Source organism: Panthera uncia, chromosome F1, assembly GCF_023721935.1.
Source record: "Panthera uncia isolate 11264 chromosome F1, Puncia_PCG_1.0, whole genome shotgun sequence".
NCBI classification, from domain to species: Eukaryota; Metazoa; Chordata; class Mammalia; order Carnivora; family Felidae; genus Panthera; species Panthera uncia.
The window spans coordinates 54,886,224-54,906,729 of NC_064813.1; the positions used below are offsets into that span (position 1 = coordinate 54,886,224).

General features: G+C 38.4%; 2 long non-coding RNA genes across 3 annotated transcripts in view; one reads left to right on the forward strand and one right to left on the reverse strand.

Annotated features, from left to right (window-relative positions):
* The window catches only part of LOC125925524 (uncharacterized), a 401,134-nt gene that overhangs the window by 342,937 nt on the left and 37,691 nt on the right, over positions 1-20,506 (reverse strand). The window lies entirely within an intron of this gene.
* LOC125925526 (uncharacterized) overlaps positions 1-20,506 on the forward strand; it is a 38,946-nt gene that overhangs the window by 15,825 nt on the left and 2,615 nt on the right. The window contains exon 3 of the long non-coding RNA XR_007458858.1: positions 11,354-11,497. This is a non-coding gene — a long non-coding RNA (uncharacterized LOC125925526). The remainder of the gene's footprint in view (positions 1-11,353; positions 11,498-20,506) is intronic.

Below are 20,506 nucleotides of genomic sequence, written 5' to 3' on the forward strand. Positions count from 1 at the left end.
TGTGAAAAACACTAGTATTTTTACTAGAATAATTTAACTGGTATGTGACAGCTGAAATTAACAGTTCTCTCTGAGCCCTATAATCTCCTACTTATTTCAAAAAAAAAAAGAAAGAAAGAAAGAAAGAAGAAAGAAAAGAAAAAAAAAGAAGAAGAATAAAACCATTCCTGATTATGGAGAAGAGTTTAATTTGATTTGTGCACCTGGATACTATTTGTGGGACCTTGTTTATTTCTGTCTTCTAATAGAATTTGAATTTCTGTGGCACAGACTATGTCTCATCTCCATGGCAAGAAGAGACATGAATGCCAATAACTAGCACTTACCTACATTACTTCTTGTCATGGGTCCGCACAGCCCTATTCTACTTAACTGTGAGTGTACCACTTAAGGCACTGAAGTATTCTGCTAGTAGAAAGGCCAAGAAATAACTTTAAATGCTGGTAATTTGTGATTTGACACCAAACATATTTAAGATGAGGTTAAGAGCTATATACACACATGTGCATTATTGGTAGAGTAAACTTTCTACATCAACAAAAGAGCAGTTTTCCACTGCAAATTAATGGATTATAAAGTCAGTAGGCTTTTCATGAAAGCAAATTAAAAAAAAATGGGAGCAGAAATAACTTCAATCTTTTAAGAATATTTTGCCCTTAAAACAACTTTCTGTAAAATCACCTAAAATAAAATATAAGCTAACTCTGATTCTATGAGTTCAGTGGAGTCAAATTTAACTTGAAAACATCTTTCATTTCTATAGCTACTTTATTATATTTATACAAGACTATAAAAAATTAATTGGGTGATTTAAGTGAGACAACTGTCACATATATTATGAGCTCTGCATGTGTGTGTTATGAAGCAATTGTTGACTATGAGTTCAGCCTTTTACCAATTTATTTAGCCAAGGTTGCTAGAAGTTACTTAATGAGCATGAACGCACAAACTGTCAATAAACCTACAGGAGGAAAAGTGGCCCATGACCTAAAAGGACCCCTCTGTTAGGCCAGGGAGATGATGAAGTATGTTAAGTCACCAGTCCCTCTGTGTGATGCTTGTTAATGCTGCCAAGGCACGTGTGGCAAATTTGCAGAGTTGGGGAAGGGGAGGTGGGGGTAGGCGGGGAGGAGAAGGTCACACTCTAAAAATTCATCTCACAGAATGTATTAAATAAAAAGCCTGAAAAAGTACTTTTTGCCAATTAAAATTTAAGATTGTCTGAATATTCGTAGCATCTAGTCTTTGACCTCTCAGTACCTAAGCTACTCCTTGATTAGACTTGGCAAACTATATTGATGCTTCCAGTTTACTGAAGGTTAGATTCAGGAAAAAAATCTTACAAGTTACCTATTGAATATGTGGAAGGGTTACGAATAGCAGGTCAAGAATTGGGCAGAGCTGGCTTGCACCCTGGCTCCACCATTTACAAGCTGTGTGGTATTGGGCAAGCTGTTTAAACTCCCAAAGCCTGAGTCTCTTTATCTGCTATATGAGGAGAATAAATAATACCTACTGGGGAGGCAGTTGTAAGACTATGTGAAATAAAGCAAAAATTAATGTACTGTAATTGCCTCAGAAGTATTAACTTTTTATAGTTGTCAGGGTTCTTAGCTTTAAGCAATAGAGGTTGACTTTAGTTAAATTAACTAAATAACTAAGTTATTGGCAAGACAGCATTAACGTAGAAAATCAACCAAAAGAGTGAAGAATGAGTCTCTGGCAGAAAACCAAGGGACACCAGTTATAAGAGCAAAGGACACAGCTACCGATATCGCTGGTATTGGATTCTTACTGCCATACCATTGGGTTCCCAACTCCTCCCTACTGGCTGGGGAAGATCTCTAACTGACCCCATTCCCACATCATTCAGAGCCAAAGACAAGGGAATCTTATTAGCTAAGCTTAAGATACACACCCTTATTTTACCAAAGAGTAAATAAGGGCCCCTACTGTTTCTAGAGTGGGAGATAGGGCTGGTCTCCCATCTTAAAAATGTTTCCATACAGGGAGAGGATGGGGTATGGGGCACATCCTCGGCTGTAAAACAAGTCTCAATAAATTTCGAAGGATCAATATCAAAAAGAAAGCATTCTCTGACCATAGTTCTGATTCCGATAAGTTAGAACTCAGTAAATAAAGGATAAGTCTTTAAAACCCCATATATCTGTAAATTTTTTTAAGTACATTTGAAAATGACTCAGCCAAAAAAAGAAATTATAATGGAAATTATGAAATACTTTAGAAGTGGATAAGAATAAAAATATCAAAACATAGGATGCAGCAAAACTGGTATCTTGAGATAAAGTTATAGTCTTAAAGTGTTTATTTTAGAAAGAAAGAAAGTCTCAAAATCAGTGACCAAACTGTCCAGTTAAGAAGTGACAAACAGAACCATGTTCGCCCACCTCTCTCCTTCTACTTCACTCTCCCTATTCCCTGAGACACAATACTGAAATCAGGCCAACTAGTAACCCTATAATGGCCTCTGAGTGTTTAAGTGAAATGAAGAGTCACATGTCTCTCACTTTCAATCAAAAGCTAGAAATGATAAGCTTAGTGAGGAAGGCATGTTGAAAGCCAAGACAGGCCAAAAGCTAGTTCTCTTGCACCAAACAGTTAGCCAAGTTGTGAGTGCAAAGGAAAAGTCTTTGAAGGAACTTAAAAGTGCTACTCCAATGAACATGCAAGTGATGAGAAAGTGAAACAGCCTCATTGCTGATATAGGGAAAGTTTCAGTGGTCTGAGTAGAACTAATTCAGAGAAACCTGCTTCAGAGAAAGGCCTTAAATCTCTTGAATTCTATGAAGGCTAAGAGAGGTGAGGAAGCTGAAAAAGAGAATTCTGAAGCTAGCAGAAATTGGCTTATAAGATTTAAGAAAAGAAGCCATCCTTGTAACATAAAAGTTCAAGGTGAAGCGGTGAGTGCTAATGTAGAAGCTGTAGCAAGTTATCCAGAAGATGTAGCTAACATAATTCATGAAGGTGGCTATACTAAACAACAGACTTTCAATTTAGACAAAACAGCCTTCTATTGGAAGAAGAAGCCATCTAAAACTTTCATAGCTAGAGAGGAGAAGTCAATGCCTGGCTTCAAAGCTCCAAAGGACAGGCTGACTCTCTTGTTAGGGGCTAATGCAGCTGGTGACTTGAAGTTGAAGCCAGTGCTCATTTAACATTCTGAACATTCTAGGGCCCTTAAGAATTACATTAGCCTAGCTCAGTAGGTTAAGCGTCTGACTTTGGCTCAGGTCATAATTTCACAGTTTGTGGATTTAAACCCCACGTCAGGCTCTACACTAACAGCTCAGAGCCTGGAGCCTCCTTTGCATTCTGTGTCTCCTTCTCTCTCTGCCCCTCCCCCACTCATACCTGTCCTCTCCCTTTTTCTCTCAAAAATAAATAAACATTAAAAAAAAAAAGAATTATGCTAAATCTGTTCTGTGCTCTCTAAATGGAACAACAAAGCCTGGATGACAGCACATAGTTTACTGAATAGTTTATTTAGAACTACTGTTGAAACCTATTGCTTAGAAACAAATAATAACTTTCAAAATATGACTACACATTGTCAATGCACCTGGTCACCAAAGAACACTGTGGGAGATATTCAATGAGGTTAATGTTTTGAGGCCTGCTAAAATGGTATCCATTCTGCAGCCCATGAATCAGGGAGTACTTTAGACTTTCAAATCGCATTATTTAAGAAATGTATTTGGTAAGTTTGTAGCTGCCCCAGGTAGTGATTCCTCTGATGGATCTGGGCAAAGTAAATTGAAAACATTCTGGAAAAAATTCACCCTTCTAGATGCCATTAAGAACATTTGCGATTCATGGCAAGAGGTCAAAATATCAACATGAAGAGGAGCTTAGAAGAAGTTGATTGAAACCATGACTTTGAGGGGTTCAAGACTCTAGCAGGAAGGAGGAAGTTACTTCCAGGAGGAAGTAACTGCAGACATGGTGGAAAAAGCAAGAGAACTACAATTACAAGTGGAGCCAAAAGATGGGACTGAATCGTGTAGTCTCAGGATAAAACTTTCACAGATAAGAAGTTGCTTCTTAAGGATGAACAAAGAAAGTGGTTTCTTGAGATGACATCTACTCCTGGTGAAGAGGCTGTGGAGATTGTTGAAATAACAACAAAGTATTGAGAATATTACATAAACTCAGCTGTAAAGCAGCAGTTGTAAAGGGTTTGAGAGGATTGACTCTAATTTTGAAAGATGTTCTACTGTGGGTAAAATGCTAGCAAACAGGATCATATGCGACAGAGAAATCGTTAGTGAAAGTCAGAGTCAACTGATGTGGCACACTTCATTGTTGTCCTATTTTAAGAAACTGCTCCAGCACACCAGTCCTCGGCAACTACCACCCTGATCAGGCAGCAGCCATCAACATCAAGGCAAGACCAGAAAAAGATTATGGCTTGCTGAAAGCTCAGGTGATGGTTAGTATATTTTTTTAGCAATAGAGTATTTTTGTTTTATTTTTAAATGTTTCATTTATTTATTTATTTTGAGAGAGAGAGAAAGAGAGAGGACAATTGTGGGAGGGTCAGAGACAGAGAGAGAGAGAGAGAGAGAATCCAAAGCAAGCTCCATGCTGTCAGCACAGAGGCTGACGTGGGGCTTGATCCCACAGACCATGAGATCATGACCTGAGCTGAAATCAAGAGCTGTATGCTTAACTGACTTAGCCACCTAGGTGTCCCTAGAGTATTTTTAAATTAAGGTATGTACATTGTTTTTTAGACATCATGCTACTGCACACATAATAAACTATAGTGTAAACATAACTTTCACGTGCACTAGGAAACCAATAAATTCATTTGACTCATGGGGTGCCTGGGTGGCTCAGTCGGTTAAGCACCTGACTTCATGGCTCAGGTTATGATCTCGTGGCCTTGAGTTCAAGCCCCACATCGGGCTCTGTGCCAACAGCTCAGAGCCTAGAGCCTGCTTCAGATTCTGTGTCTCCTTTTCTCTCTGCTCCTCCTCCACTCACACTCTGCCTGTCTTCCTCAAAAATAAATAAACATTAAAAAAATTTTTTTTAATTCATTTGACTCACTTTATTGTGATACTCACTTTATTGTGGTGTCTGGAACCAAACCTGCAATATCTTCAAGGTATGCCTGAATTTATGAAACATTGATATATGAGAGATATATACTGTATATCAGCAGAGAAAGTTGGAAGTCAACAAATGGTACTATGACAACTCATCCAGAAAGAGGAAACATGGAAAGTAAGTCTAGGTAGGTCAAGAAATTCAACGTGAAAAGCAAAGCATTTAGTTGAAAACATAGGAGAATCTGGTTAAGGAAGGCTTTTTACATAAAACACAGAATCACCAATCTTAAAAGAAAAAATATATGATACAAATTAACTACATTAAAATAAAGAACATGTGTTCATCAACAGATATCATAGAACAGAAAAGAGAAGAAAAAACTAGCCACAAACTGAGAGAAAACATACGTAAAATTCTTTCCTTGACAAAGAAGTGGAGTCCAAAATCCATCCAGAAACTCCTACAAACCAATAATAAAGCACACAACTAGCAAGTCAGGAGAAAAAGTGATATGATCATACACTTCATAGAGTAGGAATGGCTAAATATATGAAACTATGCCTAATATCATTAACAATCAAAGAAATAAATAATAAGAAACTTTATATCTAATAGATTGGCAAAAATTAGGAAATCTGACTATATCAGGTGCTGGAGAGGCTATTCCCATACACTGCTCGTGGGAGTGTAGATGGGAACGACAACCTTGGTGCCCTGTTTAGCATGTCTTGCAAAGTCAAGCGTTGCATACTCTACAACCTGAAGATTTCACCCCTGAGGATACACTCCAGAGACACTCTTGCTCACAAGCACCAGGTGACCACAAGATGTGAACTGTTTACTAGCAGTCCTCTTTAGAGTACTGAGCACTGAAAGTCACCCAGTGTCCAAAAGAAAAAGAGATATAAAATGGTAACACAGTCACATAATTGATATCATAAAATGGTAAAAATGAGGGAACTGCAATGACATGCAATAACATAGATGAATCCAAGAAGCATAATATTGCATAACAAAACCAAGCCCAGAAGATGACATACAGTATGAGAACTTGCTTGTAAAAATGAGAAACAGGTCAAAGAGACAGTTTGTCATCAAACAGTTTAGGCATACATGCTTATGTGATAAAACCATTTTTTTAGAAGAAAGGATAAATAGAAAATTCACAGGGATCATTGGGAAAGCTCAGATGCCATTAAGAAGACCCAGATAATAGTCAAGATCTGATTTAAAAGGCCTCATTGTGATTTCTCTAAATTAAGCTACACGATCCAGTAAACATATCTCATAATCAAACAATATTCTTATCATAGATTCTTCCCAGGCACCCTCGGTGTTCTCTTTCCCCTCTTCAGGCTCAAGCTGAACCAGGGAGCTGAGGCTGTGATAAGGTGAACATAATTTTAAATGCTAGAAAACAAGAAACAAGAAACAGAGTTAAAAGAAAGAGTTGGCAAGTAAACCATTCAGCATTTGGCCAATTTTGGCAAATTGTCCTAGAGCTAGTTAAGAGCAGAATTAGGGCTATCAGTCAGGGGCTACTGAAATGTTCCAGGTGAGTGATGAAGCCTAGAAGAGAATGTGGTGGACACAGAGAAAAACAGATTCAAGAGATATCGTCTTTGCCATTGTTGCAAAGTGGTACTGAAGATACCGTCTTCGCCATTGTTGGTAGTGGCAGTCATAACAATAGATGTATCCTATGCATAGTAATCATCTAGTCCAACTGACAGTCTCCAAGAGCTGATAGAGCCTGGATCAGGTGATCAGTGCAGGACATTATTCCAGCCCAGGATGTTTATGTCACTAGGTGGTTGGGTCCCGTACTCAATCTCCACAAAGCTGTTGCAATGTTAAACTTTCTTCTCCATGTTATTTGATGTTTATCTGACTTTCCAGACACCTTGTTCTCAGTGTCTCCACTCTGTTCTGAAACGCTCAGGACTGCTGCTTCACAGTCAGCCCATAGGCGAGAACTATTCACTGAAAACCTGGATCTCCCTTGCAAACTTGTAGGTAATGATTACTGATCCTTTCATGCCTTCATACTTCTGGATTATATTCTCTACTTTTTTCCCATTACCTCTTTGCAATCAGTACTCCCTGATCCTAAACTCCTTGCTCCCATGAGCCCCTCTCCATAGATTTCTTAGATGTGACATCAAAAGCATGATCCATACAAGAAAAAAAATGAGAATATGAATTTCATCAAAATTTTAAATTTCTGCTCTTCCAAAGATACATTAAAACACAAGCCACAGAGTAGGAGAAAATATTTGGAAATCAAATATCTGATTAAGAACTTACATCATAATATAGAGAGATCTTTCAAAATTAAATAACAATATAGCAAAAAAACCAACTGGGTGGCTCAGTCGGTTGAGGGTTGAACGTTGAGCATTAGACTCTTGATTTCGACTCAGGTCATGATCTCATGGTTTGTGAGATCAAGCCCCACTTTGGGCTCCATGGTGACAGCATGGAGCCTGCTTGGGATTCTCTCTCCCCCTCTCTCTTTGCCCCTCCCCTACTCATGTTCTCTCATTCTCTCTCTCTCAAAATAAACTTAAAAGAATCAAATAAAATAAGCAAAATATTTTAATAAATATTTCCTCAAAGAAGATACACATTTGTCAAATAAAAACATAAAAATATACTCAACATCACTAGTCATTAGGAAAATTTGAATCAAACCCCCCATGAAATACTACTAAGCACCTATTAAAATGGCTGAATTAAAAAGACAAAGCATTCCAAGTGTTGATGAGGATACCCAGAAACTTGTGGGTACAGAAACTAGACAATCATTTTGGAAAACAGTCTGGCTATTTCTTCAGAAGTTAAAACATGCACTTACTTGTGATCTAGCCATTTCACTCCTAGATACTTTCCCATGAGAAAACAAGGCATATATTCATGCAAAAACAAGTACAAGTATATTTGTAGCAGCTTTACTCACATTAACCAAAAACCAGAAGCAACTAAAATAACTATCTGTTCATCAACAGGTGAATAAATAAAATATGGAATACTCATACAACTACATATTATTCATCAATAAGAAAAAATGCTTATCAGTACATGGAACAGCTTGGATGATTCTCTAAATAACAACGTTACGTGGGAAAAACTAGAAAGAAAAAAAGGATACTGAACGTGTGTGTGTGTGTGTGTGTGTGTGTGTGTGTGTGTGTGTAAGTGCAAACTAATTCACAGTGACAGGGAGCAGAGCAGTGGTTGCGTGGGGAGGGTGGGACAGAGATTACAAAGGGGCACATGGTGACATCTGGGATAACGGATGTTGTATTCACTGTTGTTTATGGTGAGGGTTTCATGGGTGTATACACATGTCAAACCTTATAAAATTGTGCCCTTTCAACCTCTTCCATTTACTGTGTTTTTATTATACTTCAGTGATGTTGTTTAAAATAGTAATTCTAAGAAAGAGAAAAGTAGCTCCATTCCAGACATTGGTCAAAGAAGATAACTTCAAATTCCAAGCCAATATCCTTTAAAACTCAGCTAGAGCAATGATGGCTGCATTTTTCATTCATTATTCATTCAGTCAGTCAAGAAATATTTCTTGAGCACCAAATATAGCACTGGAGATATAACAGTGAACAAAATAAATTCCCTGTCTCCAGGGAGCTCATATTCTAGTAGGGTAAATTTGATAACAAGTAAAGAAATAAGGATGTACAATGTCATATTGATAAATATGATAAATAAAAAAATAAAGCAGAATCCTTTTTTCCTGATGCATCAAATTTTCCTCTGAATTCACCTAACTGTATTCTTTTCATGCCCAGTTAGATTGTTTTTATTGAGTGGCACATTTGGAGGGATGTGACCAACATACAATGAATGATCCGTTAGGACCAGTTGCATAGGAGTTACACACAGAAAAAAAGATAACAGGCAAATTGCCTTCTAGTTGATTTTACATGATAAAAATTTTACTTAGCATATAATTTTATAGCACCTCCTACATGCCAGAAACCGTTCTACATGCTTTACTCATCTAATTCTCATAATGGCCTTACGAGATAGATACTATCATTATTCCCATTTTCAGGTGGGTAAGCTGAAGTGCAGAAAAATTTGAGTAACTTGTCCAAATCCCAAACAGGTAGTAAATTCTGGAGGCTAAAATACTTATTTTTTTTTTATTTAATGTTTTTTCAAATGTTTTATTTATTTTCGAGAGGAGGCAGGGGCAGACAGAAGGGAGGGACAAAGAGAGAAGGGGACAGAGGATTGGAAGCTGGCTCTGAACTGACAGTATGGAGCCTGCTTGGGATTCTGTCTCCCCTCTCTCTCTGTTCTTCTCCTGCTCATGCTCTCTCCCTTTCTCAAAATAAATAAACTTTTTTTTAAAGGTGCCTTCTTCGAAACAAGACTTTAATAGGGATGACTGCTTTTTCAATAGATTTGAGCAATGACATGTAGAATAGGCATATTCCAGGAGAAGTGATAGGGAGGAATAATAAAGGTTAAGAAGAAAGAGTCTTGCATAGAGAAAGGGGGACAAAACAGATGGATCACAAGCAAATCTAGCCACCGGACTGGGTCAGCTTCTCACACTTATGACACCTGCCTGGACTTTGAAAACATTATCTTCTCAGTTCCTGACCAGGAAGATCATAAGATGTTGGGAAGAGAGAGAGAAAGAAGACCCAGTCTCTGGACAAATAGCTCATTATATTTGTTCATTCATTCATTTGTTTTTCTATCTATCAAACTCATTACAAGTATCTATTATGTGCTGGGCCAGAAAAGGCACAGGGTTATACAGTAAACTAGATACACAGTCTCTGCCTTCCTGACGATTACATTTAACTTTCTAGGAGGAGATGCAAATGCTAAACTATGGATTTAATAATTAATTATTAACTTATATCTGTTATAAATTGTCATAAAGAATAAGTTCAAGTGCTGAGGAGATATAAACACAATCACAATGTAGAGTTCAATACTAGGAGCGTTACACATAGAGGATTGACTGGTCATAGAAGAGAGTCTCCAAACCGATCTTTGCAACACTGGGGAGATGGGATGAATGGGGGAGGAACAGGTGGGAGTCAGGGAAAAATTTCAGAGAAGGAATCCATCTTGAATTGTTGAGATGAGAAAGAAGGACGGGGACTGTAACTTCCATTTCCTCTCTCCGTATAGGCTGCAGACACAATTATAGAGAACATTTATCTTCTACCCCAAATTATTTTGCTTTACTGACACATAGGTTTGTGTCATCTCCATATGAATCCGGAAAGGCGTGCAGCTCAGTCTGCACTAATGGCGCCACCCTTGCACCATCTGTTTCTAATTAGGTAATTCGGGCTCTCCCTGGGTGAATGACTTAGCATGACTCTGCAGCCTATTTTTTTTTAAAGGAGCCTGATTATTTTATGACACAAACAAGTTACAGGAAACAAAGCTAACCCATGCCCTCCTGAACAAAAAATATATTTCTTACTCGTGAACAGATAGGTTAAATGACTTGTGCAAAGTGCATGCACTGACAGCTGGATTTTAGATTTTTTTTTTATCTTTAAGACTGTGCTCTTTGATAAGTCTGAGTGTGCATTTTCTGAGGGCTCTTCCTGCAGAACAATTTCTTTCAGCAGCCTCCTTTGTTCATTTTTATGAGTTAAATCCAAGTTGCAAATAAATGGATCTGTCATCATTTCTCAGAATGTGTTGTTTTCAACATGACCTGCTGATTTTCCCAAGTGCTCACTGTTATTGCGGAGTCATGGTAGCATGGCCCAGCAACCCCTTGCGCTTGCTTTTTGGCCACTGAATCCCTTGCCTTTCCTTTGACCTCCACCCAAGTATACAGCCTTGCATCATTCTTTTCTCCAGATGTCTCTACTTTTTTTTTTTTTTTGATTCAAGTCCAAAGTATTTTAACTTGAATTTCTTGACTTATCCCAAGAATAAGAACAGCTGCTGGAAACAAGCCCAATCTTGCACAGTGAATTCTAGGTAGCAGGACTCCCTCACGTGCATAGCAACCTCACTGTCATATTTCTGAAAACAGCCCCTCCACTTTTCTTTTACTCCCTACAGTGTTGTTGAGAGACTCAAATGAGATCAAATACATGAAAGCGCTTTGTATACTCTAAAAATATGAGGGGAGATAACTGTTTTGTGCCTTTCTTCTTTATTTGAATTAGCTTTGTTAATCTGGTAAACAGTAAACTGAATGCATGGTTTGTTGGACTGTGATGTAAATTGACTGGTTGATTGTGACACCTGCTCTATCTACTTCAAGGTTTCCTCAAGGGATCACTTCCTCCAGGAGCCTACTGTGAACATCGATTCTCCACTTAGCTGCACAGTGGAGTCAGCAGGGAAGCTTTTCATGCCCAGGCCACATATCTCAGAATGATAACATTACTTGTTCTGGAAGCAGAAGGTAGGCATCAGTATTTTTTAAAGCATCGCAAGTGATTCCAGTGTGTGGTCAAGCATGAGAATTACTGGTCTGTTTCTAAACACTGTGTGCAGATCCCTGTCACAGCCCTTAGTATACTGTACCAAATCGGTGTGTCCATGTGTCCATCTCCCCTCCTGGAGGATAGCCTCCTTCTTTATTTTATTTATTTAATTTCACATCTAGAGTCTGGCACAATGACTAGTACTAAGTGTTCAATAAATGTTAAATTAAATAGAAGAAAATTATAAATTGCTCCTGATTCCTCTGGATGATTTTTCCTACTTGTACTGACCAGGAAAATGGCTCAAAAAGGAGACTGGGTAAAAGCTGAATTTTTGCTTGTTTTGAATATTTAAAACTATTGGTTGTGAATTTTATTTTTTAAAATTTTTTTTTCAACGTTTTTTATTTATTTTGGGGGCAGAGAGAGACAGAGCATGAACGGGGGAGGGGCAGAGAGAGAGAGGGAGACACAGAATCGGAAACAGGCTCCAGGCTCTGAGCCATCAGCCCAGAGCCCGACGCGGGGCTCGAACTCACGGACCGCGAGATCGTGACCTGGCTGAAGTCGGACACTTAACCGACTGCGCCACCCAGGCGCCCCTATTGGTTGTGAATTTTAAAAGGTAGTTGGAAAAACTATTAGAATTTTGTCTCTGAGAGAAGAGCAAAATCTTTTTGATAGGCAGTGTTTAGCTTTAGAGTGAAAGTTATGGTGCCTAAAACTGGGTGGTAAATGTATTAATAAATTTTGACAATTTTAAAAGAAATGTGTTAGAGTTCTCTAAAAATGATTTTCTCCCAGTATTCTAAAACACTCATCCTAGTACTTTAGTAGCTAATTGACCTTGCAATTTTGTTAAAAATTCAGGGTCCTGGCTGTTAGTACCAGAATTTCAGATTCAGGAAGGCTGGAATGGAACAGAGGCATTTGTGTAGGTAATTCTGTGTTGTTGTTATTGTTGTTGTTTCCTATGCCCAAGAAATTCTTATTCTGTATACAAATGTATACCATCTCAGGCTCTAATCAATATGTTAGAGAGGCAATATCAGAGATTGCCATTTTGAAAAATAAGACATCACCATCGAAATGCTAGACCAACATCAAAATATCTCTATGGGAAAATATTTCAGGCTCAATATTCTAAATCACAATAAAGGCTTCATTTTCTGTGAAATAAATGGAAGGCAGCATCATTCTGAGGCTCAAATAATATTGTTGGCCATACAAAATTAAATCAATACAGTCAAAACTAGTTAGATCACTCTTCCTTTCAAAAGCATTTTCCTTCATGCCTGTGTTCTCGTCATACGATTTGGTTTGTTCCCAGTTGAAAATGGCTGCCAGTGTTGTCCATCCTACAAGAGCAATTATCAGATCTACTAATATTCTTACTTGTGATAACAGAATCTACTCTAGTTACTTTAAGAAGAAAGGGTTTTATTATGAGATTTGGGTGGCTCACAGAATCATCAAGAGGCCAAGGAAACAGACTTTAGGCTAAGTTCCAGGACCGACTCCCAGAATCACACTCCCAACTGGCCCACCCAGGAAGCTGACGCCTTTGCCAAAATAAGGAAGCTAGAAATTCAGGAAGCTGCTATTAACAGCTCTGCCACAGTACATTCTAAGAAATGGAGGCATCACATCCATTAGTTTTCTCTACATAATTCAGTTCCAAACTGAAGTCTTCCCCCAGATGCATCTGACTTCTCGAAACCAAATTAAATGGTTTTTCCCAGCAGAAAGGGAATCTACCGTGGAAAGTAGAATTAACTGCAGGAACTCTACAAGTGTAGAAATGGTATTCCAAAGTTTGTGGGTAGTTGATGCCCCTGTACTAAGAAAGTCATCACAACATTTAACTTTTTGCATCCTGAAACATTCTTAAATGCTATTCACTTTTTGTTAAATATCTTGAAATAAAACATAGAAATCCCAAGATCTTCCTGTAAGCATCATGGGTGCTTCAAAATCAATGATTGCAAATTTTTTTTAGTTTCACTTGAAGTATTCATTCTCCCTTGGAGCTGTGTTTATTTTCTGGTTTTGTGCGGGTAGCAAAATAGATTTTGATGGAAATGTTTGAGTCAGAGACTCCATGCAGAGACTTCACCTCTGAAAGTAAATAGAATTGTTTTTTATCATTTTGTGAATTGAGAGTGTTTTTAAGTGTTTAAATGAAGTAGAGGACAAAATATTTGTCCACAGTGTGAAGTGGAAATAGAACTGCCAATACCCTTTAATTAAATTATGTATGCCTACAGCAAAAAGGGCAAAAAGATGTCAGATGTGACATGCTTACCAACACTGCCTTACATTCACTAGCACATAACTATGATCAATAATAATAAATAATAATAATAATAGTAATAACAAAGAAAAAAGAAAACAAAGAAAAGACCATTTGACTTAGTTTACACAAGCTACCTGACTTTTGGGATGGATGCTAATTAAAGAAATAGACAAAATTCAGTCAAACTTGACAACTATATAGAGCAGCATGGGTTTCCTTTAAACAAAAAGGGAGGTGGCTTGAAATTAATACTGGGCTTAGCTCATCGCCTCTCTCTTGTGTGAATTATCTAGTACAAATACAATGCATGTGAAGAACTTCTAGGAGTCCATTATCACTTGCTTTTGGAATCTCTGCATGCGCGCTTGATGAAAACTTTCCAAATCATTTCACGAAACTTAATCTGCCCAAGCTTCCTTTCCAGTGGAATGTTTTCCTTGCCTTATTGAATCACCTGGTCAAGACTTCGAAGTACCCAAAAACCTTTATTCTCGGTAACCTTAGTCTCGCTATCTGGGAACATAGTGAGCTCCTTTGCTCTTGCCTATGGAACCAAGATTGTTTATACAGCTACCTTGTCCCTCACTCCAGATGTATTGCCTGATTTCATTCATGCTAAGAAGAAAATAACTGACAGTTTAAGGGTCAATATTTTACCAGAAACTAACAGAGCCAAGTCTTTAAAAAAAAAAAATGGTGGTCCAGAGTATCACTCAATAAATAAAAGGATTTTAATATGAGTTTAGGAGAAATATGGGTGCACACACATACAAGAATATATCTGTCCATTTATATGTGAAGCTGAATGTGTAGGCAAAAGAACAAATGTAATGCAATTGCATTTTCAGAAAGTCTTAAGCTACACCTTTTTAAGAACGAATAATCCATAAAGGAATAAATTGGCATTTTCCCATTTCTAACTCCCATTGTCTAGGACTCAACTCAAACCATTACTACACAGCTTATAATAAGGCTAAAGCCTCCTGATGAGATTCAAAGTTTCCAGGCCTTCCATATCACCTCCAGAGTCATCTTTCAAAAATAAATGTTACATTTGGTTACTTCTCAAAATTCTACAAAGGCTCCCAGTTACCCAATGGATAAAGCCCAGATACATTATGATGACATAGCAAACTCTTTAATCAATATAATCACAGCCTATTCAACCCCTACTCAGCCAAAGATTTTAAAATATTTTTACTCCAAAGAGTCACCACTGACCAGGTTTGGAATTAGTCCTGCATGAACCAGTTATACCTTTTTTGGGGGATCACACCCTTAGGAACTAGTCTTGCTGCCCTAAGACTGGCAACTGGTATATCCTAATATAACCTTCAGCATGCACAAGCCCACCAAGGTTCAGCCTTCTCACTGACCTTCCACTATTTATCTCTTCTTTTTTACTGGGTTTAGACTTTAATTTCCTTGTTTACCCGTCACTGCTACCACCAGGACTTCAACACTATCCTGAAGGCCTACCTACTTAGATAGGTCTATAGAACCCATAACCCCAGGGCAAAAGCCATATGACTGGATGTTCACCACTGGCTGGAGATCTGACCCATGTTAGATAGTCACCTACAGAACACTTTGTTATCACCACCACCTTGAGACTCCTGTTGCCATGTTCTGTTCAATAGGCTAGATTCTTTTTTTTTCTTTAATTTTTTAATGTTTATTTTTGAGAGAGAGAGAAAGAGTGCGAGCAGGGTAGAGACAGAGAGAAAGGGAGACACAGAATCCAAAGCAGGCTCCAAGCTCTGAGCTGTCAGCACAGAGCCCAATGTGGGACTTGAACTCATGAACCATGAGATCATGACCTGAGCCAAAGTCAGATGCTTAACCAACTGAGCCACCCAGGCGCCCGTTTATAGGCTAGGTTCTCTAGCACGTCACTGCCAACCCAGATAGCACCAAATGAGTCTTCTGAAGCCAACATCATAGTTCATTTCCTGAATCCTGGCCCTATCTGTTCCAGGATTACCCCATCTTTACCAGTTTGTACCTAAGAGGTCGCAACATGCATTTGGCACATCCCATCTAAGTTATGGCTCCACACTGTATCCCCTGATTCTTGAATGCAACATGATGCCCTTTTTACATCAGTCCTAGCCCATGTTATTTGCTCTTCTCAGGCTTTCCTTACCTTTTTCCAACCATCTAACTTTTACCAACATTTCAAATGCCATGCGTATGAAGTCTTCATTAAAACCCTAAAACTTGCTCCCACTTGGCATATGCCTTGATTATGGAACTTCTCAGATTGCATTGTAATTTTTTGTTCTCACATATGTTTACCCCAAAAACACTGAGACCTCCTTAAGCACTAGCTTAGTCCTTAACAGCTCCTTCCTCACTCACAGCTGAGACCATATGTGCCCTATAAAAATGTCCCTGGGGCTACTCCAACATTTCATGGAGTATGTCCAGGATCCACTCCCACTCTTTTGTCCAAATCCCATTTTAGTCTAGTACTCACTTGCTCGTATCCAAATGCCTTATTCGTGGACAAATGGTGGATTCTGCCCCTCTGCCTTGCCCCTTAAGGTTGAGCCCTTAAAGGTTGGCTTTTGATTTTGGTTCCATCCTTGGACCTACTCGAGCAACTTGCTCTTACATCCACTGGCCAGAAACACTCCAGTCTGTGTCCAGCCTGGCCTCTACAGACCCTAACATAGGTCCTGTTTGTGCAGACAGAGACTTTGAACAAAATAAATAAACATACTTGAGATTTGTGAAGCTTTTCCTAATGAAAAAGAACAAAGCCTTCCCCTACATAAAGAGTAGTTATTGATTTATGTCTTAAAAAGTAGGATGATAAGGGGTGCCTGGGTGGCTCAGTTGGTTAGGTGGCCAAATTCGGCTCAGGTCATGATCTCGCAGTCTGTGGGTTCGAGCCCTGCGTCGGGCTCTGTGCTGGCAGATCAGAGCCTGGAGCCTGCTTCAGATTCTGTGTCTCCCTCTCTCTCTGCCCCTCCCCTGCTTGCTCTCTGTCTCTTTCTCAAATAATGAACATTGAAAAGAATTTTTAAAAAAGTAGGATAGGATAGATATCTGCTCTGCACCCTATGATTTCAAGCCAAGTGAAGGGCTTTAGAACTTGGACAGATGAAACCCAAAGTGACAAAGGGTAAAAATGAAGACAATTTCAGGTATTAATATATTAATGTGAAAAAGACAACAATATGAATAGTCATGGAAATACTGTAATTATCACTTCATCCCTCATACTTCCCACCCCTTCATACTGACCTTTCTACATTCCTCAAACATGTCATGGCTTTCTCATGCTATTGAGCCTACTATAAACATCTCAAAAGAGTCTGGCTTCTACATTTTTCCCCCTGATCATATAATTTTCATCTTTCATATTTCAGGTAAATATCATCTTTCCTTGGAATACATTTTTACCTCCTTATTGCACACAGTACTCTTCTCATTAAAGACATTTCCTCTTAATTTGTTTAAAACTCCTACTAGACTTTAAACTCAGTTAGGATAGGGATTGTGAGTCCAGATACCAGAGTATCTGGTACAGGGTGTGGCATTTAGTTCACGGTCAATAAATATTTGTTGAGTGAATGAACGGACAACAATCATTACTATCTCTTAAGTATGATGTGGCTGGTCACAGGAGGAATGACAGCATGTGTACAGATGGAGCTCAAGAGGCTGGATGTGTTTACTTTCGAGGAGGAACAATGGGAAAGTGGGGGAGAACAGACAAAGACTATGGATCCCGTGAGACACTGAGAAGAGACCGTGATGACTGGTAGATGTCATGGTCAGAAGAAAGTGTTGGTATCAAAAGACATAGCTGAGATCAGAGAAGATACTGGTAGATGAGAACACAGTAATAAAGAACCTTTGATTAGGCAATGTTTATTAATAGAGGCAGGTAGTGAACCTCAGAGGTGTCTTTGGGAAAGCAACTAGTGCATAGTAACAAAGCTAGAGAGTCAGTACAACATTTCAATTATTTCATTAGAAGCCCACAGGTGTGATACAGAAAGGTTGGGGAATCACACTGTTCAGCAATGTCTGCATACCGTCACAGGAGGGGGCAAGGCAAATACCCCACTGTAAGAATCATGCCACAAAATAACGATTTGGTGTCAGGAGGAAGTTAGAAATCAAGTTACTAGCGTTATATGGAGACAGCAGCATGGAAACTCATCTTCGGGCTTTTCCTCTTTCCTTGGTCAGTAGATACTACACACAGAAGCCTCAGCTGTCTCTTTAAAATCAGATTCCATTACTTTCCTAGCTAAAGGCCTTTAAAGGCTGCCCATCACACCTAAAACAAAGTCCAAAAACTTATCATGGCTAAAAGGACCCTACTTGATCTGGCTACTGCTGGCTTCTCTAGCTTTACCTTGTAATATACTTTTTCCTACGAACTCAGCTCCAGTTATTCTATCTTCCTCCTCTCCTCAAACACATCAAGTCTGTCCCAGCCTCAGGGCCTTTTAGATATTCTGTTTTCTCTACATGAAATCTTTTTTCCTTCATCTATTTAGATGACTTCAAGTCAAGTCTTTAGGCAAATGTCATCTTCTCAGAGAAACCTAGCTAAACTAAGGATCATGGCACTACCTATTTTACTGTTTATCCCCCTAGCGTGCTCAATTGTTATGGTCCTTAGCATCTCTTAACATCATACTATGTGTCTATTTTATATCTGTTCTCTCAGTAGAACATAAGCCAGTGAGGGTACAGGCCTTGTCTACCTAGATGATTATTCTGTCTTCAGTGCCTTGTACATTGTAGGTACTCAATAAGTATCTAGTAAACAAGATAAAAATTTTCCCGCTTTTTCCATTGCCAATTTGGTTGTTTTCCATTTCTTCCAATGCTGCATCTGGAATGAAGTAATCAGAATTTTTTTTTTAAACTCCACACTTTAAAGGGATTCTAGGGGATAATAGCATCCTAAATCCAAATTGTTGCACAAATCCATCTCAAAGTCTATCAGATTAAAAAAAAAAACAAAAGAAAAGCACAAATAAATCCATATGCAAGCTATGCTTTCAAACATAATAGGAGACAACAAAGACCATGAATTTGAAATCCCTATAAATAGAAAAATAAACTTGAAATTCCAACTGAACTTCTACCAGAGTTCCTATCACAGCTGCCAGGCTCTTGGTCTAAATACTAGCAGCAGGAGTTTTTATGAGACCTTGTAGAAAAGACAAGGGGACAAAGGTAAAACACAGGGAAAGAAAATCATTACCATAAAAAGAACAACTATCACTATGTACTAAACTGCAGGTCTGGATTTGGCTCCAACTGTAGGAAGGCATCTTAAAAGCGAGCAAGACCCAGAGGCATCAGTCCTGGACACGCAATGCTTCTAGGGCATAAGGACACAAAGATACAGGGTTGGTACCTTTGTTTTTTGTTTGTTTGTTTGTTTTGTTTTTTTTTTTTTATTTTTTTTTATGTTTATTTTTGAGACAGAGAGAGACAGAGCATGAATGGGGGAGGGGCAGAGAGAGGGGGACACAGAATCGGAAGCAGGCTCCAGGCTCTGAGCCATCAGCCCAGAGCCCGACGCGGGGCTGGAACTCACGAACTGTGAGATCGTGACCTGAGCCGAAGTCGGACGCTCAACCGACTGAGCCACCCAGGCGCCCCCAGGGTTGGTACCTTTGTATGAGTGACAGTAAGGGAAAAAGAAGGAAGGAAGAGGAAAATCAAGAATTCCAGAAAACAGGGACACCTGGGTGGCTCAGTCGGTTAAGCGTCCATCTCTTGATTTTTGGCTCAGGTCATGATATCATGGTTCATGAGATCAAGCCCTGCATCCAGCTGTTTGCTGGCAGTGTGGGATTCTCTCATCACCCTCTGTCTCTTCCCCTCCCCAGCTCACTCTCTCTTTCTCTCAAAATAAATAAGTAAACTTAAAAAAAAAAAGGATTCTCTAAAACAAAAACAAGTCACAAAACACGCTAACCTCTACCCATTCCTACCACCAACAATATCCATTAAAGAAATTAGGCTTCACTGTTCCAAGAGAAAGGTTGTTAATAAACTAGAACTTCTATCTACAATATTATTATAAGTAGAAAAAGGCAAACTCCATATAAAGCTACTTTTTGAAGAAAGCAGAAGTTGAGAAACACATTACTGAATGAAAATTTCTAAAACAAACAAATATGAATTATTATAATACAAACTGAATTAAATAAATGAAAACAAGCAATTAAGGACTTAAAACAATTGGAAATTTTAAAAGTAATGTCAAAATGGATAAAAATGTCAGGGAAAATAAAATGTCAGTTGACTGACACCTTAAGAGATATTAAAGTGAAAAACAAAACATTTCAGAAATTTAAAATAAAATTTTCAAGGTACCAGAGGAAGATCTAAATGAAATCTGAATGAAAATATAGCAAGGGACACAGAAGAAAAGAAAAGCAAAGACAAGAGAATGAAAATGAAATAAAGTAAAAAGTAAAAATAACTCAGTTATAAAGTGTTGAGCTGAAAGAATAAAGATTAAACATACACATAACAAAAGCATGGAACACAGTTAACATTTAATGCAATAATGTCAGAAAACTTTCCAGAAATAAGAGAGAACCTAAATCTATGTATTGAAAGGCTTAACCATGAGAATATCAGGAATAATTACCCAGAATGATCTATCTTTGAGACAGTGTAGTTATATAGTAAAACTAGACAA